Source organism: Rhinichthys klamathensis, unplaced genomic scaffold, assembly GCF_029890125.1.
Source record: "Rhinichthys klamathensis goyatoka isolate OS25496 unplaced genomic scaffold, OSU_Roscu_1.1 h1tg000003l_1, whole genome shotgun sequence".
Classification (NCBI taxonomy): Eukaryota; Metazoa; Chordata; class Actinopteri; order Cypriniformes; family Leuciscidae; genus Rhinichthys; species Rhinichthys klamathensis.
The window spans coordinates 334,247-353,095 of record NW_026606556.1 but is presented as its reverse complement, the minus strand read 5'-3'; the positions used below and the strand labels follow the sequence as shown (position 1 = coordinate 353,095).

The 18,849-nt window shown below is 43.7% G+C and overlaps 1 long non-coding RNA gene across 1 annotated transcript; it reads left to right on the top strand.

Moving 5' to 3' along the window:
* Positions 1 to 16,980: 16,980 nt before the first annotated feature.
* LOC130084894 (uncharacterized) lies at positions 16,981 to 18,513 on the top strand. The gene is made up of 4 exons (XR_008807072.1): positions 16,981 to 17,044; positions 17,582 to 17,649; positions 18,059 to 18,157; positions 18,433 to 18,513. It is a non-coding gene; the product is annotated as an uncharacterized LOC130084894 (long non-coding RNA).
* The last annotated feature ends 336 nt before the right edge of the window (positions 18,514 to 18,849 follow it).

Below are 18,849 nucleotides of genomic sequence, written 5' to 3'. Positions count from 1 at the left end.
TACCATAATTTACCATAGGCCCTGTGTGGACGCCTCTGGGGGTGCCAGTGCACCACGGGGGGGTCCACCAAGTGCTTTTGGGGTCCGCCAACTACCTACTCTTCACCATAGTCCTCCTCAGTACCAGGAAGCGCCTATTATGACCCCTAAACACCTATTCTCTTCTTCATTGCCACGAAGTGCCTATGGGGTCCCCTGACGACCTAAACTTCACCATAGTCTTCCTCAGTGCCACGAAGTGCCTATTTTGACCCCTAACCACCTATCCTCTTCTTCATTGCCACAAAGTGCCTATTGTGCCCCCTGACCACCTACATAGTCTTCCTCAGTACCATGAAGTGCCTATTTTGACCCCTAACCACCTATCCTCTTCCTAATTCTATCCTCTTCCTCAAGTGCCTAAACTTCACCATAGTCTTCCTCATCGTCCACAAAGTGTCTATTCTGACCCCTAACCACCTGTTTTTTGTCTCAAGTCACTGTATCTCTAACTCTGTGCCGAAAAGTCGGTATGAGGGTAGCCCAGTGGGCCCTGGGGCGAGATCCTTAGTTTCAAGGTTCTACGTGGTTCCCAAGTGTGCGTTTCGGCCTGATCCACACATGGTTAAGCTAAGGGGGATGAATAGGCTGTTTGTGGTCAATGGGCAGGGCCCCGGGCAGTCACTTAGATTGGCGGTGGACGCATAGGCCGTTTGTGGTCACATAGGCGTTCAGGGGGACGAATAGGCCGTTCGTGGTCACATAGGCGGTCAGGGGACGAATAGGCTTTTTATGGTCAGTGGGCGGGGCCCCGGGCAGTCACTTAGATTGGCGGTGGACGCATAGGCCGTTTGTCGTCACATAGGTGGTCAGGGGGATGAACAGGCCGTTCGTGGTCACACAGGCGGTCAGGGGGACGAACAGGCCGTTCGTGGTCACATAGGCGGTCAGGGGGACAAATAGGCTGTTCGTGGTCAGTGGGCGGGGCCACAGGCTGTCTCTTAGATTGGCCGTGGACGAACAGGCCGTTCGTGGTCGAACAGGCCGTTCGTGGTCGCACAGGCGGTCAGGGGGACGAATAGGCTGTTCGTGTCAGTGGGCGGGGCCCCGGGGTCAGTGGGCGGGCACAGGCGATCAGGGGGATGGACTGGCCGTTCCTGGTCACATAGGCGGTCAGGGGGACGAATAGGCTGTTCGTGTCAGTGGGCGTGGTTAGGGGGCGGACACAGGCGGTCGGTGGGATGAACGGGCGCTTGGTGGTCGGTGGGTGTGGTCAGGGAATTTCGCGAAAAGATTGCGAGCGAGGGGGCCGAATTTCGTCGAGCTCCCGCGGGGCCCCCGAGGCCCCTGGGCCCGAGGCAACACCTCTGGCCCGCACCGCCGGGCCCCCCCATGCGGCCGGGCACGGTCGGCCGGGCCCCGAAAAATCATTTAGGGGGCGTCGCGCAGCGGTCCACTAACCTCCTACCACGGACTACCTGCCAGGCTGTTCGCGGACCCCTTTCCTAACGTGGTGGCTAAAGAGAGGGCGGGGCTGAGGGACCTGCTTCCCCGGCTTGGCTGGATGAGGCGAAGACGGCGCTTCGGAGGTCGCTGAAGGCCTTGAGGTCTGGGCCAGCCTCGTCCATGGATTGGAGGAGTTTGGCCTGGTAGACCTGCAGCACGGCCATCGTGTGCAGGGCCGAAGCAGCCTGACCGGAGGCAGAATACGCGCGTCCAGCGAGTGTTTTGGCAGGGTTTGTTTGGGTGAACAGCTCTAGCTAGCCAGCTAGCAGCTGTGTTCGGGCAAAGATGAGTGGCCACAGCCTCTTCGAGGGGCGGCAACAACTCGTAGTCCTTTTTCGCCACGCCGTCCTTTAGTCAGGATCTGAAGCATTTGCGCGTCGGAGTTGGTCCTGGTAGCTGACAAGCTGGTAGCAGACTAGGAAGCAGTGACGGGGTCGAGAGAGCCCGACCATTCCTCCTCAGACGCAGCGGTAGAGAGGCTCCACCGAAGGAGACGAGGCCCGCCACGTGTGTGGGGGGGGGGGGACTATTCATTTCCTTCTCTGTACGGCCGTCATATTTCACGTAGTGAAACTACGCAAAACTTCTAGGTTGTAGGTCACGCATCACACACATGACCAGCGTCGGCCAATCGTGAGCCTACGTGTGACGTGCAACCTAGAAGCTTTGCGTACTGTAGTTTCACTATGTGAAATATCACGGCCCACAGAGAAGGAAATGAATAGTTGAATAAAGTCGTTATTTTTGTTTGTTTTTTGCGCACAAAAAGTATTCTCGTCGCTTGATAAACTTAAGATTGAGCCACTGTAGTCACTCAGACTATTTTAACGATGTCTTTCATAACTTTTGGGCCGGCCAGTTTCGATCCCTTAAGAAGCCTATGGAGGAGTGATCCAGCTCTCAGATTTAATCAAAAATATCTTAATTTGTGTTCCGAAGATGAACGAAAGTCTTACGGGGTTGGAACAACATGAGGGTGAGTAATTACTGACAGAATTGTCATTTTTGGGTGAACTAACCCTTTAAGGCAGTCGGTTTCTACAAGTAAAATTTGTTTTTTTACAGTAGGTTACAGTAGAAATTTTACTGTAAAAAAGCCTGGTAAGGTCTAACAGTGTGTGTACAGTTCTTCAATTATGGAATGAGTTCAATTCAGTTATAAAGCAGCTCTGCAGAAAACAGTGAAGTCATCATCTAGCTCAGTTCAGTTCTCATCCAATAGTGTCAGTGCAATCAAGTCAATAATATTTCTGAATAATAAGTGTAATATTAAGTGCCTACTTTGACCCGCCCTGAAAATATGGTGAAATTCAGATATGGTAATGGGCGTTTCATTTCCGACATGAGCTGGGCCTTCTGAACAATCAGAGCAGAACAGGTTCGCAGAAAGGAGGGGTTTAGAGAGACCGTATTTTTTATGGAACCTTTTCAGACACTATGAGAAAAGAGGTTATGCTGAAACCTTTTTTGCCCTTGGATACATGTAAACCTATTACACGAGACAAGCAAATCTAAACTAGGAATCTTTAAAATAGCATAATGGAAAGCACTTTAAATACCTAAATTATCTGTTCCTTCAAACACAAGCACATTCTCACACATTCCACCCTAAATCTTCATGCTGCCTGACTCTAAGAGCACAAACACTGACCCTCTCACTCATTAAGCCATGGGTCAACCTTAGAGCCAGGGGTCAGAGGTCAGGGCAGCTCAAGAGACTGGACAATAAGTAAACAGGCACATGGAGTAAATCAGGGTCTCTTCTCGTTAATCGCCTGTGATAGAGACCGTTACAGGGGCCAAAAAAACAGGCCACCAAGAACAGCAAGGTTTTGTGGGTTGCTTTCAGTGACCAAAAGAGCCACAATTCACTCTGAATGGGCATGTTTTTTTTGCATGTGGGGGTGATTAATGAAGAAGTGGGGGACAGGGCTGGGGGAAGGGACCAGGGTAAGGGGCAACTCGTGAAGGGAAGCCTTTGTTTTTATTCTCATATTTCACGGGTCAGACTCCTTGTTTGTTGGTACAGACCACTCTGGCTGTGTTGATCTGCAGCAGGGGCTTTAGGTGTAAAATCTGTTTGTTAAGACCTCTTTGACAGGCTTTTTGGAGAAAAGATAGAGCAGGAAGATCGAAATGATGTTTAGGATAGTGGCCTTCTTAGCCACACCAGGCTGACGAAGCCTGAAATAAATATTTTGGTGATGGAAATTTTGGGGCAGTCAGCTGGGTTGTCTTCTTCTTCTTCAAACATAGTTACAATACAAATCCTGCAAATCCTGTCCCTGGTTGAGCTTTTTTAAGTACATTATAAAACAGATACATGCAAGTATAAATCATTCACATTTCTTCAAACATACACTCACTCAACACTCACTCACTCGCTCACTCACTCACACAAACAGAAAAATGACAATATTTAAAAATGGCTACAGTTTTGGTTTGTCTTTAGCCACAACTTCAGCCTGGAAGTGAACTTTTTTAAGTCAGATATGGTCTTCATGTCAGATTGTAACGAATTTCAGAGCTTACAGCTCTTAACAGAAAAATCCTGTCTGTGCGAAGCTTGTCCTGCTGTATGATTTTGTACAGTTATGATTTGTGGTGCTTCTGTTAACTCTTTTGCTGTTCTGTATTTGAATAAATGTGCTAAGTGGCTCGGGTGCAAAATTATGTATACACTTGAAAATAATTTAAGAAAACATAAATTACTGAAGCTTTCAAAGCGTAAAAATTGTATTTCTTGAGGATGTGACAGTGATGATAGCGGATTGGCTTTTTATCCATAATTTGTATTGCTTGATTGTAAAATGAACCAATGTGTTTTGTTGCAGATGGAGCTGCTTGTGCCCAAACTGCCATGCAGTATGAAATATGTGAAAAGACCATAGCATGCATGTACAGCAGGGCTGCCTGGTTTGGTATATATTTTCTTATTAGTTTAAAACAGTTAAGATTTCTTTGTATTGTTTTAGAGATTTTCTTTCTAGGACCAATCCAAGATATTTAAATTCTGTAACAGAGTTAAGTTTTTTATTTTGTAAGTTAATTTTAAATATTTCGTTTAGATCAAGTTTCTTAATAGAAAAACACATGGAAACTGTCTTTGTAAGATTTAGCACCAACTGATTTTGATTGATTCAGCTATACATGTAGACAGTACATCAGCAGCCAGCTCTGGTGACTTGGCGGGTGCATTAAGAACTGCATCATCTGCATAGAGCTGGAAGCTGGCACCTGAACAGTTTAATGTTAAGTTATATATAAAAAGTCTGAACAGCAAAGGGCCAAGTATAGAGCCCTGTGGTATGCCCATTTTGATGTTCAAGAGCGAAGATTTTTCTTGGGCGACTTTAACACACTGTACTCTAACCTGAAGATAGGACGCAAACCAATGTACTGCCTTGGTAGAGAAATTAAAAGATGACATTTTAATCAAAGGCAAGCTATGGTTGATTGTATCGAAAGCCTTTTAAAGATCAAGGAATACAGCTCCCACCACATCACCCCTATCCAGGGACTTTTTCACATTTTAAATAAAACAGCAGTTTGCAATTTCGGTTGAATAACCCGATCTAAAGCCAAACTGTGGGTGGAGCTGAATGGCTTCTAAGTGGTCAACCAGTTGTGCTGCTACAACTTTCTCAATTACTTTGGATAAAATAGGTCAAATAGATATGGGACGATAGTTACACAGAGTCCTGACTTCTTGATTTAAATACAGGCACAATGACTGCTTTTTTCCATCCTAAAGGAAATGTACAAGTTCTTATGGAAAGATTGACAACTCTTATATATATAACTCTTATATAACTCTTAAATATATTTAAATATATTAAATTATGTTTTAATATATGTGCTCTTTTGGACATACTTAGTATATTTAACTTATACTTTATTAAGTGCATATTAAATGTGTTATTTTGAAACAACTTCAAGTATATTAAATGTATTTCAAGATATGCTTAAGATCAATTTTAAGCTATTTTCAATATATTTTAATATAATAAATGTGCTTAAATGGAACCACTTCAAGTACATTTAAGTGTATTTCTTTACATTTCATTTAAAATATACTTTCATATTTCTTAAACTAGTTAGAATATATTTGAAGCTTCATTTTAATGTACTTCAAGAACAGCATTTCAGCTCATTAGAAATATATTAGCATTACACTAATAGTTTATTATAAAGCTGTTGTCACGGATGGAACAGGAGTCAGACAGGTGGTAAGTGAAATAGTGTTTATTTACAGGTTGCAGATCCAGACAGAGATATGGTGAGTATGCAAGCAGACGATATTCAGGATGGAACTTAGCTGAAGGATAACCAGAGTCTTTGTTTACAGATTCGGATGGAGAGTCACTAGGAACAGGCTGATGACCGGAGACTGGAGACTGAACTTCCGTGTGAAGGTTAGCAGGTGATCGATGGATGGAACTCAGGTAGGTAGCGGGTAAGTTGCAGGTAAGTAGCGTGATAGTCTGTAGTGTCATGTAGAGACGAGACCAGACAATGAGTGTGTGAAGAGGAGTTGAATATATAGGGAGGTGAACTGATGAGGTGCAGGTGATTAAAACTCAGGGGACTGTGAACGAGTGCTACCTGGATGTCCAGAGCTCGGAGCGGTATGAGCTGAGTCCAGAAGGGCGGCACAAAGATGGAGAGGTACGAAGACGCGCCCCTCTGGACCTCCCGGCGGAGCGGGATGACGAAGGTTCTCCTGGGAAATCTGCTCGTCGATGTCCCAGATGATGGGGCTGATGATCATGGCTGGAGGGAGGATAGGTTCTGGTAGCGAATCTTCGGTTGAAGCATGATGAAGACGAGAGAGAGCATCCGCTTTGCAATTCTTGCTTCCAGGTCGGTATGACACGGTAAAATCAAAGCGGGTAAAGAAGAGAGCCCATCGAGCCTGACGGGGATTCAGCCTTTTCGCTTCTCTGAGGTATTCCAGGTTGCGATGATCGGTTATAACCTCAAACTGGTGATTAGCTCCCTCCAGCCAATGCCTCCATTCCTCTAACACAAGCTTGATGGCGAGCAGCTCCCGATTCCCAATATCATAGTTCCGCTCCGCCAGGGACAGCTTCTTAGAGTAGAAGGCACATGGATGGAGTTTGGGAGGATCACCCTGCCGCTGTGATAGAACTGCTCCAACTCCTGTTGAGGATGCGTCCACCTCAACAACAAAAGGTATATCTGGGTTAGGATGAACCAGGATGGGAGCAGTCAGGAAGGCTTCTTTCAGTTGTTGAAACGCTAAGATGGCTTCGGGAGATAAGGACAGAGACTTGGGACAGCCCTTTAGAGACGGAGAACTGATGTGACTGTAGTTATTGATGAATCTTCTATAGAAATTGGCGAATCCGAGAAACCGTTGAAGATCCTTCACAGTAGAGGGCAGGGGCCAGTTTCAGATAGTTTCCACCTTCCTCTGGTCCATCTGCACTCCCTTTTGGTCTATTATGTAGCCCTGAAATTGCACAGTGGTGGTGTGAAACTCACATTTCTCCAGTTTCAGGTACAGTTTATGAGCTCTCAGTTTCTCTAAAACTAGAGTGACATGGCGCTGATGCTCAGCAAGAGATGAGGAGTAGATGAGAATATCGTCGATATAGACAACCACAAATCTGTTGAGATACTCTCGGAAGACCTCGTTCATGTAACCCTGGAAGACAGCTGGTGCGTTGGACAGTCCGAAGGGCATGACTCGATACTCATAGTGACCTGAGGGCGTGACGAATGCCGTCTTCCATTCATCACCTCGTCGAATGCGAATCAAGTTGTACGCACTGCGTAAATCGAACTTAGAAAAGATGCGGGCTCCATGCAGCTGCTCCAATGCTGCTGGGACCAGAGGAAGGGGATAACTAAACTTCACAGTTTGAGAGTTGAGATGACGATAATCAATGCACGGCATCAAGCCTCCGTCCTTCTTAGCCACGAAAAAGAAGCTGGAAGCGGCAGGGGATGTAGATGGTCGAATGAACTCCTGTTGAAGAGCCTCCTCCACATACTCCTCCATGGCCTTCTGCTCCGGGATGGACAGAGGATAGACGCGGCCTTTAGACAGGGTGGCTCCAGGTAGCAGGTTGATAGCGCAGTCCCATGGCCGGTGAGGTGGTAGTTTGGTCGTCAACTGCTTGCTAAACACATCCTGGAACGCCTTATACTCAACAGGAATCTCCCCCTGGTGATGGACCTCCGGACTCTCAATGGACGTGGAACACACGGGAAACTCGGACTTTCCCACCGAAGATGAAGAAGAGGGGGCTTTCTGGACCTTCTCAACCGAAGCTAGACAGGAATGCGAGCAGTCTTCTCCCCAGCGAAGGACCTCCCCGGATTTCCAGTCGATGATGGGTTGATGTTGGACCATTCAAGGGCATCCCAGAATGAGCTTAGCAGTGGACTCCTCAGGCACCATGAAGGAGATCTCTTCCGAGTGCAGGCAGCCGATGCGGAGCGTCAGTGTCGGGATGAAGTGACGAATTCGACCTCGACCCAGCAGTCTACCCTGGATGGTTTGGACTCGGAGATCTTGATGACTTCAGCGTTTACGAACGTTCAATTTTTGTAGGAGTTGAGTGGAAATGAAGTTCCGCGCCGAGCCGTAGTCGAGGAGGGCTTGTGCTGAGACACATACACTGGAGGTTAATAAATGAACAGTTGTGCGGTTCAAGGTTGAAATCTTAGGAGGAATCTGAATGGTGCTTACCGCAGGGCGTTGAGGTCGAATAGGGCAGGAGTTGATGAGATGTTTATCACCCCCACAGTATAGACAAAGACGCTGTTGAATTCTACACTGCCGCTCTGAGGAAGAAAGATGAGTGGAGTCAATCTGCATGGGCTTGGGTGCTGGAGGGGCGACGGATGGAGCCGAGGACGGAGGATTTACAGCGGTTTCTAGAACATCACAGGCAGATAAATCAAGAAAAATGAAGGCCAGTATAAACTGTTTCAGAATGATCAGGAGCTGACTAACATTTGAATGTGCTCATGCATTTCTGAACACTATGATCCTGTCCCACCTGTCGTACTGCACCACCGTTTGGTCCCAGACCAGCCAAACTACCCTAAAGCCTATTGAGAGGCTTTATAACCGTGCCCTAAAAATTTTAGATGAAAAGCCCATTCGATTCCATCACTGTTATATTTTAAGTAAACATAAAATCTAAAATTTTGTCAATTTTGTTAATTTCAGACACATTAAGTTGTTTTTTAAATGTTTAACTGGACTTGCACCTGAGCCACTTTGTAAATTTGTGAACAGGCTGGAACCCTCCAGATCAACAAGAGCTGCTACACGTGGAGACTGTAAAGTTCCATTTTTTAAAAATTCTTTTGCCCAAAATGTTTTTTCACCATATCATCTGAGCACGTAACATCCCCACCCTAAAAAAAACAAACATGATACAAGATTATGTTTGTCACATGATTTCCATAAGAGAGGGAAAAAAACAATTTAAAGGAAAACATCGATTTACCCATTAAACCCTTGAAAGCGCATCGGCTACTACGTTCTCAGAGCCTCTCTTATGCCGAATTTCGATGTTGTAATTTTGGACTATCAGAGCCCACCTCATTAACCTTTGATTCTGATTATACATTCGGCACAGGAAAGTTAGGGGATTATGATCAGTGTACACGATCACTGGATATGCTGTAGATCCAACATAAACTTCAAAATTCTGGAGTGCCAATAGCAAAGCTAAAGCCTCCTTTTCAATGGTTGAGTAGTTGACTTGGTGCTTGTTAAATTTCTTGGAAAAATAACAAATGGGATGATCAACTCCATCTGCATTGTCTTGGAGAAGCACTGCACCCGTACCATATGCACTAGCATCAACTTCAAGCTTAAACGACAATGAGAAATTGGGCGCAGACAACACCGGCGCACTACACAATAGTGTTTTAATACTCTCGAAAGCTTGTTGACTCTCTGATGACCAGACAAAAAACTTTGAGGGAGGGGCTAAGAAAATCCGTCAAAGGACGAGCCACAGTGGATAAATTCTTACAGAAATTCCTGTAATACCCTAGCCTGACTTCGTCATACTCATATTCTAGTCAGAATGTGAGTCTGATACTGCTTCATAGGGCTTTGATTATGAGGCGTGTCTTAACCGAACCAGAAAAAAAAAACTCTGCACTCAATTGGATAGACCTACAACCAATGAGAGCAACGAAGTAAGTCAACTACTTTGCATAGCACAGTTGTCAACTACAGAACTTAAATGCACGCACGCTGAAAGAAGTAAAATAAGGAGTGTTGCTTCTTTTACTTGGCCCTCTATGAGTGCGACCAAAGGAAAAACTACAACGACCACAGGGTTTTCATTGCGTCCCATCTTCTTAGCGACCATCGGAGCCAGCTGATAAATTAAACTTTTGCCGAATCCCGTAGGAAGGACGGCAAACACATCTTTCCGATCGACAAATGCCTTGATTGCAGTTCTATGTTCGTCTTTTAAAATGAATGCGCTGTCGATTTCTTTTACAACAGACGCGATAGCGGAATCTCTACATCTCAGTTCTCCAGCGGCAGTCATCTGTGAGGGAAACCAGTTCAACCCAAGCGCTCTTTGATAACGTGAGGATTACGTCCCTGCAGATCATCTGTCCATCATCGTATAAAGCCCGCCCTGGCAATTTGATTGGCCCGACGATTTCTGAACCGATCATAATTACTCCTCAATGGAGCGAGTCCAGACCGAACTTCCCGATCAAAAAATGTTGTGGGCGGGGTTCGGGCTGGCATCCAGGCTAGTAATACCCTGCCATACCAAGGAAACGCCGCAATTCACGTCTGGTTGATGGCACGGGAAACTCAAGAATTGCTGAAATTTTTGCTTCCACCAGACGAACTTGGCCCTGACCTACCTGCTTCCCCAAATATGTAACAGTAGCTTTGCCAATTTCACACTTGGCCAGGTTTAATGTTAACGAAGCCTTCTCAAGGTGATGAAATACTGTTCCCAACAAGGACACGTTCAGACCAACTCGTCGAATACAAAACCAAGTCTTCTAAATAAGCATTACAATTAGAAACCCCGGCGAGTACCGTATTCACCAGTCTTTGGAAAGTGGCCGGTGCGTTACGTAACCCAAAAGCCATAACCCGGTATTGCATAAACGAGTCAGGTGTAACGAAGGCAGATATCTCAGAAGCTCGAGGGGTTAATGGCACCTGCCAATATCCCTTAAGCAGATCTAATTTACTAACAAACTGAGCTGAGCCTAAATTGTCGATGCAATCCTCCATACGAGACAAGGGGAAACAGTCTGGCACAGTGACAGCGTTGATCTTGCGATAATCCGTGCAGAAACGGTCAATTCCATCTGACTTTGGGACAAGTAGGCACGGTGAGCTCCACGGGCTACTACTAGGTTTAGCAAGACCCTCTCTTACCAAATAATCAACTTCTTCTTTCATTAAGGATCTCTTAGTGGCACTTACTCTGTATGGATGCTGCTTAATAGGATGCGCGTCTTTCACATTAATATCATGGTACAGCACCTGAGTTTGCCTAGGAACACCACCACAGATAGCAGGAAAACCATGAATGAGTGCGATCACATCTTGTTTCTGTGATTCAGTTAAATCTACAAGGAAGTTAGAAAGATCGTTTAATACCTCTGAATTCGACAAGCGCGCAGATGGTAATGGATTGCTACATAACATCGAGCCATCTTCATCGATCACTACACCAGCAGATGGCGCTCTTACCTGACAATTCACAGCTATGGGAGAGATAGCGGGCCCTGCAGTCTCATCCGTTGGGAGTTTTATCAGCGCGTCATCTCTAGAATGATACGTTTTCAGCATGTTTATGTGACAAACTCTTTGCTGTCGCTTCGTGTCTGGCGTTTTGAAACATAGACAGTTTCACTCTTCTTCCCCACAATTTCGTACGGTCCAGCAAAGCGAGCTGACAAGGCCGACCCTGGTATGGGTAACAACACTAATACCCTGTCCCCAACAGAAAATGAACGAAGAACTGTTTTTTTGTCAAATCGTTTTTTCATGTCACACTGAGCCTGAGATAAAAAATCGTTAGCCAAGTCCCAGGCGTTCTGCACACATTCACAGAGTCTACAAATGTAATCCAACACATTAACCCTCTGGGGACCAAGAACGCGCCCGCGCGTTTTGCTGTTTTTTTTTCACATAGCAGCAACATAGACTTAAAATACTCCGTCATTTATGGTCATATAAATAAAATCAATACATGATTATAAACTATAGAGGGTCTTCTTTTTTTGTGTACACTCACATTAACATCAAAACCTTTTTTTTTATTTTTTTATAAATAAAATAAACAGGGTGCGCTTTCAGCCCACTCTGTCTCCGCAAAAATCTTTCTGAAACATGTCTGGAAAATGAACGGAAACTCTGCTAATATTTATCACACAAACATGAAACATTCGTCTAAAGAACGCTTTAAATTTCTACTTTTAAATAAAACAATTCACATTTAAAACAAATATTCTCCTGCAATGTAATCTGTCTGAAACTAAAGAGAAGTACAGTTTCTCCTGTCTCAGCTCATTATCGTTAATTTGTTCACACCCACTCGCAGAGCGCGCTATTCATAAGATAATGTGTTGAGGCCATTTGCAAAATAGATAAACGCCCCCAGGCAAATGCTGTAAACACACTATATTGTTTAGTCAGATTAAGATTCGTCTTGCGCGAATCTTAATCTCGCAAGATCTGCGAATTAGATCTGCTTAAGGGATATTGGCAGGTGCCATTAACCCCTCGAGCTTCTGAGATATCTGCCTTCGTTACACCTGACTCGTTTATGCAATACCGGGTTATGGCTTTTGGGTTACGTAACGCACCGGCCACTTTCCAAAGACTGGTGAATACGGTACTCGCCGGGGTTTCTAATTGTAATGCTTATTTAGAAGACTTGGTTTTGTATTCGACGAGTTGGTCTGAACGTGTCCTTGTTGGGAACAGTATTTCATCACCTTGAGAAGGCTTCGTTAACATTAAACCTGGCCAAGTGTGAAATTGAGGAATAATCCTGGGACATTTACCACAGAACAAGTGCTGGTTTCACTTCGAGGAGGAGCAACAGATTCAGCTGAGAAGTGTAAGTGTTTTATGCTTTGCTCTAATCGCGATATAGAATAATGTTAGTGTCTGTAAACGGAAAAATAGCATAGCCTACTGTTTAAATGTGAATCATGTTTCTGTGTGTGTGTGTGTGTGTGTGAATGAATGAATGAACGCACAGATACGCACTGTTACAGACGAAATAAAAGAACATTTCTTTGACTAGTTTTGGATAAAGTTTTTCAAATCAAATAAGCATCAAATAAGCTTCAAAATAAAGACATCAAATAAGCTTATGTTTTGTCAATAAACTAATCAACTAAGATGTTTGTTCCAATGCAAGCTATATCAAAATAATGAATCCTCAACTTTGAAATATGTATGATCACCCTTGTGAAAAAGAAGTGTGCTTAATTGTATTGAAAGCGTACTTTTTGTGTGCTTAAACTCATAAAAGTATACTTTTTGAAAAGTGTACTTGCAGATAATATAATATAATTAAAATTAAAGACCACTTAAGTGTACTTAAAGGGAATACACTTTAATGACAATATTTATTAACTCACTTAAGTGCACTTTTACAAATGCACTTTGTAATAATATCCAATTAAGTTTAACTTAAAGTAAGTGTCACGGTTCACCGTCTATCTTTGCACTACATTTCCCAGAATCCTCTTTGGCGCACCTGCAATCACTCTCCCCGGATTACCAATCACCTGCACCTGTTCACAATCAACAGCCCCATCAACCTCTGCATATAAACACTCACCACAGCCTCAGTCATTGTCAAGCCTCCAATAGGAACAGACGCTTACCATTGTCTCAAGTCTCTTACTCATCCTGTACCAGTCAAGTAACGTATACTCACCTGAAATGTACTAACCTCTATGTCCATGTTCTGATGTTCCCAGTATCTGCTTCTGAATCCAAGTTCCTTGTGTTCCTCCTGAGTCACGCTTGCTGGTGGATGTATCTGAAAGAGTAAAGACAAGTATCACTGAACTGTGTTAGTTTGACATTGGAAAAACTGAAGAGGATCTGCTCACCTGGAATCCTTCCTGCATAGTAATCCTCATCGTATTCACCTCTGAACTTTGAAAGAACTCACCATTGAAATTGATGCACTTAAATAAAGCTTTGTGTTTATTCACTTACCTCTGTCTCCGAGCCTGTATCCTGACAGAAGGCTTGACCAAAGGAAACAGATATTCGACGGTATGGATCCAGCAGTTCTGTTTCTCCTGAACCTGCGTCAAGGAGACCTCACCATAGAGGATTATGTTGTAGAGTTTTGTGAACGCTCTCATCTGTTGGACTTCAATGATGTGGCTCTTAAGGACTTATTTAGGATAGGTTTAAATGAACCTATCCGGTCTTGTTTGCCAGGTGGGAAGATTCATTTTTCCCTGGCTCAATACATAGACCATGCCTTTTGGTTGAGCGGCTCAACTTTTACCGTGGGAGACATTCAGCCTGAAATCCACGCCAACCCCACCGAGCCTGCATTCCACATCAGTCTTCCCAAGTCTGCACGTCCCGTCGCGACAACCATCCAGCCAGAGTTTCGTTCCAGCACAGAACCAGCCCCAGGGGTTCCTCGCTTCCCTGCTGTTCAGCCTGAGACTCTCGTGTGGCCCCGAGCCCGCAAGCTGGTTTCTAACAGTAGGGACTTGGGGGCAAAACTGGCGGATCCGGCGCTCCAATCCGTGCGATCAGCGTTATTAAAATCAGTTTTCCCTCTCCGGTCTTCAGTCCCAGGTCTTACTTCCACCTCCAGCCCAGAGTTTCCTTCGCCGCTGGTTCCGTCCAGCCCAGCCAAGCCCTCACCGCTGGCTCCATCCAGCCCAGCCAAGCCTGCACCGCTGGTTCCGTCCAGCCGAGCCTGAGCCCGTCGCCTGCCCGCCAGAGCCTGAGCCCGTCGCCTGCCCGCCAGAGCCCGCTGATCCTGCGCCAGAGCCCGCTGATCCTGCGCCAGAACCCTCTGATCCTGCGCCAGAGCCCTCTGATCCTGCGCCAGAGCCCTCTGATCCTGCGCCAGAGCCCTCTGATCCTGCGCCAGAGCCCTCTGATCCTGCGCCAGAGCCCTCTGATCTTGCGCCAGAGCCTTCTGATCCTGCGCCAGAGCCCTCTGATCCTGCGCCAGAGCCCTCTGATCCTGCGCCAGAGCCCTCTGATCCTGCGCCAGATCCCTCTGATCCTGCGCCAGAGCCCTCTGATCCTGCGCCAGAGCCCTCTGATCCTGCACCAGAGCCCACTGATCCTGCGTCAGTCCTGTCCAGCCCAGAGTTTCCTTTGCCGCTGGTCCTGCTTAGTTCAAAGTCCTTTTCACTGCTGGTCCTGCCCAGCCCAAGACCCTCTTTGCTGCCGGATCCCCCCTTTCCTGTCAATTTTCCCATTAACATTTTGGGGGGGCGCCCACCCGAAGGGTCCGACAGCTCCGCCCTGGACGCCCGAGGGTCCGACAGCTCCGCCCTGGACGCCCGAGGGTCCGACAGCTCCGCCCTGGACGCCCGAGGGTCCGACAGCTCCGCCCTGGACGCCCGAGGGTTCGACAGCTCCGCCGTGGCCACGCCCACAGCCTGCACCGCCCTGGCCACGCCCACAGCCCGCTCCGCCATGGCCACGTCCACAGCCGGTTCCACCCCGGTTCCCCAAGCTACCAGCTCCGCCCTGGAGGCTTCCCGTCCTTGCATCACCATGCCCTCGTCAGCCTCCAGGGCGCCCACCCTCCCACCCCTTTGGATGTTATACGGCGCGAGGACGCGCCTTCGGAGAGGGGGGGGTTCTGTCACGGTTCACCGTCTATCTTTGCACTACATTTCCCAGAATCCTCTTTGGCGCACCTGCAATCACTCTCCCCGGATTACCAATCACCTGCACCTGTTCACAATCAACAGCCCCATCAACCTCTGCATATAAACACTCACCACAGCCTTAGTCATTGTCAAGCCTCCAATAGGAACAGACGCTTACCATTGTCTCAAGTCTCTTACTCATCCTGTACCAGTCAAGTAACGTATACTCACCTGAAATGTACTAACCTCTATGTCCATGTTCTGATGTTCCCAGTATCTGCTTCTGAATCCAAGTTCCTTGTGTTCCTCCTGAGTCACGCTTGCTGGTGGATGTATCTGAAAGAGTAAAGACAAGTATCACTGAACTGTGTTAGTTTGACATTGGAAAAACTGAAGAGGATCTGCTCACCTGGAATCCTTCCTGCATAGTAATCCTCATCGTATTCACCTCTGAACTTTGAAAGAACTCACCATTGAAATTGATGCACTTAAATAAAGCTTTGTGTTTATTCACTTACCTCTGTCTCCGAGCCTGTATCCTGACAGTAAGTACGCTTTCATCACAATATTTATAAACACACTTAAGTGCACTTTTAAAAATGCACTTTGTAATAATATGTAATTAAGTTTAACTTAAAGTAAGTACACTTTCATGACAATATTTCTAAACACACTAAAGTGTACTTTTTAAAAATGCACTTTGTAATAATGTCTAATTAAGTTTTACTTAAAGAAAGTACACTTTCATGATCATATTTCTAAACACACTTAAGTGCACTTTTTACAAATGCACTTTGTAATAATATCTAATTAAGCTTAACTTAAAGTACACTTTCATCACAATATTTCTAAACACACTTAAGTGCATGTTTTAAAAAAATCACTTTTTAATTGTGTCTAAGTTTTACTTAAACATACATGTTAAATAATTATGAATTTATAGTGTTTTAAAGTTATTAAAGTTATAAGTTATTAAATGAAATTTATTTTGATGTATTGACTAATATACTAAATAAAATAATATTTTTAATGGAAAACATGGAAAGTAATTCACTTTAATTTCAACTCAAGTGTGTTGTCCAAAAATAATTTGTTCATGTATTTTAAATGTGTTTAGTCTATAATATATACTGTGTGCATTAATGCACTTGGAATGTATTTTTCCAATAAATTTGCAATACAGTATAATCCAGGACAACCTATTGTTGACATTTTTGTCAGTTTTCTACATAATATTTGACAATAAAATTTAATTTATGAGAGGAGTCTTAGCAGTAATGTGTTGTACTTTACATCTGTGAACAGAATACTTTCAATATCATTATGTTGTTCTAAGTCAATTAAACACATTTAATTGCAATCTACACTACATTGAACAAAAATATTGACTTTGAGTTAGATGAAAGAGTAAAGTTTTGTGAACTTACAGAGTCTAACAACACAATTGAGTTAGAACAACTTCAACTTAAACAGAAAAGCTAAAATGAAAATATACTCTATACGAAGATGGTGTTTAATGAGCATGCGCCAGAAATACTACGTCATGATGACGCACTACTTCACTAGAGTTTGAAAAATGCGCTGTTATGTTTCTGTAATGGCGGTGCATGAGGAAACTGAAGCTTCCCAAACAAAAGGAGCGCCACGTTTGGCTGTTTGCAGATGAGATGTTATACTGCAAATAATCAGTCAAGTAAGTATATCTTGATGCTTTCTTTATTGAAATTTTTTTCACCGCAGTTGATATTGCGATTAAGAGTGCTTTTTAATCGCAGATAGTAAAGTTATACGCAATAGATTCGGGAGGTAAATTAATCATGTTTCCACTAATTTATCTATGATTGCATTCTAATAATGTCTTACATCGTAATGTGCTCGCGTGTGTGGGCGTGTTCGAGGAATTTGTCTACTGAAATGTGTTTTTTACATATATATTTTTTCATTTATTTATTTTAAACCGACTTTTTAAAATAATTTTAAACAAACTAAATGACTTAAAGTTAAATTTGCATGCTGAATGCTGATCCAATTGTAACTCTCGAAGTCATTTATATTAATTAATCTTAACCACCATAACGTTACATATTTAATATATCACCCACCTCTAGAAATAATGCTTGTATATGTATTTAATTTCGTTTTGCATTTGAAGAGAGAGTTGTTCAGTTACTATTTGTTTTGGAATATGTAATATTTTTGTGCTTATCTGGATTAAACATTCATTTCGCAGGATCAGTTCACATTTGTTATTGGAGATACAGGGCAAGCGGTGTGGAATCACAGACCTGTATTGATGAGGTGATGTTACAAGAGTTATTATGAATTTTTGCCCAGCCAGCACACCAAGCTAAAACACTGCTATCAAGTCACCAAGTATCCCTATAGCTTTTAATGCTTTGTATCTTTTCCATTTGCAAGTTATAGATTCCCACCTGTGCATTTACATATGCCCCTATAATCATCATATATTTTACAGGTAACAAACCAAATGAAGAAGGCTGCCGCATTACTGTGTCAACCGTGGTAAATGCAGGAACATCCTTCATGAAGATACGTGCGGCAAGCTTAAAATTCAAGATTACCTTTCTCAATTTGCATGGGTCTTGGGTTTGCATGGGTCATTAACATATGTGTGTAATTGATAAAGTTATGTTTAATTCCTTGTAAAGTAGCAAAATAAATGTTCTCTATTTTTAATAACTTTAAGCCCAGTGTCAGTGAAGATGGCGTGGTCAGTGCAATCCTGGTGTTTGTGGGAAATAGAGGAACCTTGCCCAGCTTTCTACTTCGGTGTGACCCTGATGAGGTAATTCATCACATCAACAGTTAGCAGTCAAAAGTTTACGTACACCTTGCAGAATAAACTGCTTCATCAGGGTAGTACTAAATAAAAAGAGAACATATACATTTTTGTGTTCCCTCTTATTGCTAAAATTACTAACATTGTGCAGATACTGCAAGGTGTATATAAACTTTAACGGGAAAATATCTATCACTTTCATTCATTTGAGCCAAATATAATAATGGACTGGATCTGTTTTATAAAAAAAAAAGTTTTCCTTCACTTTTTTTTTTCTCAAGGTATTTTTTTCTGACTTTCCTGCCTCTTTGGAACAAATCCATTCACATTTACTTTGGAGAGCACCGGGACATTGACATAAACAACACTTTCCAACTACTTCAAAACATTTGGTGACAAATGATTTTGGTTTTCTTGTTTTTGTGCCTTTAGATTTCTTCAGTTTTTGTTTTGTTTTTTGTTTTTAGACAACCTTATATTCACTGTAATGCTGGAGTAAGCATTTTGTCCTGTTTAATCTTGGTGCTATGAAAAGGTTTAAGAGCTAAAATTAACAAGGTTCGGTAACACTTTAATTAGGTCTCATTTGTTAATATTAGTTTATGTATTAGCCAACATGATCTAAAAATGAGCATATTTTTACAGTATTTATGAATCTTTGTTAATATTAGTTAATTAAAATATAGTTTGTTAAAGTT